Here is a 1,373-nt window from a genome sequence, read left to right on the forward strand (position 1 = left end):
CAACCAGCCTTATCAAAACTGAATGGGGTCGGCTACAGGGATCTGCCCTCCAATCAGCTCTATTCAAGGTCATACTTGATACAAGGCCCAAGCTATGCATGTCTTTCCTCATCACTTCTCCTGGAGTCATTTTAGGACCACCCCTGGCTCTCTTGGCTCCTTCAATCTGCATCAAATCACTCTTCCGTACTGGAGCGTCTAAAAACCTCCCTTGAACATGTCCATGCCACCTCAAACGACTTTCTCGTAACTTATCATTCATCAAAGCTACTCCCAGATTAGCTCTAATTTGATCATTCTTTACTTTATCATTCCTAGTTTGGCAACACATCCATAATTGGATCTTTACACTACCAGATGATATTAGCTTCTTTTCATATACACCCTAATAAGATTGAAGTATACATTCACACAAATAATACATACATACAATAAAGTGTTCAAACAAACTTCAAAATGAAATGATTTCTTGTCACAAACAAAAGGGGTGACAGGTGGAGACGGAAGAAGAAAAAGATCCATTTTCTCTTCTCCACGTTATGCATGGACAACACCAGCTATAAATAAGCCACTAAAACATCTGCGACCATACAAATGAAACTATATACCAACTACAGTCTACAGCAGCCCACCAAAAATGCCACTACTCACTTCGCAGGATACCCAATTTGTAACAAGAAACCATCAAAATATCAAATGCTAGCAAATTTATGTCACAACGTTATCCCACCAACAATCCTGAATCATCAATAGAACAACCAAGCAAAATAATACATGCGCATAGGTCCACCCCAACCTCTTTCAGCTATGAAATCATAGCAACAGCTGTGGACCTCCACCGCTTCCACTAAACACAATAGATGCAGTACACATCTCTTAAGAGATAATCAAAATATTTAACATTAGCAACTTCAAGTCACAACATGATCCCCAACCAACCAAAATACCACAACATCCCAAAGCTCCACTTAAACCTCCTTCAGCTAAATATGAAATCATAACAACAGCTATGAACCTCCACCACTTCCACCATTGATTAGTCTAGTGGCCTTCCCTCAACCCATTCAGCTGGATTTGGTTTGGTTAGTATCCCTCTTTAACATGTCAATCTAAGATATTACTGAACTACCTAGAATTGCATCCTATATGCTTCACTGATCCCATTTAACTAAAGAATCATCAACGTACCATTATTCTGTGTAATGTTTTTAGCTTAAGATTTTTTAGTACAAACTACCCCATATCAGTTGAAAGATCTGACATCTCTAGAATCATAATCCAATTCAACCTTTTCATATCCCTGTATTTCAACCTTCCCTAAGGGCACAAGCATGATCAAACCACTTAAGCTCAGCAATTCCACTACATCTAGC

The sequence above is a fragment of the Telopea speciosissima genome, chromosome 7 (assembly GCF_018873765.1).
Source record: "Telopea speciosissima isolate NSW1024214 ecotype Mountain lineage chromosome 7, Tspe_v1, whole genome shotgun sequence".
Classification (NCBI taxonomy): domain Eukaryota; kingdom Viridiplantae; phylum Streptophyta; class Magnoliopsida; order Proteales; family Proteaceae; genus Telopea; species Telopea speciosissima.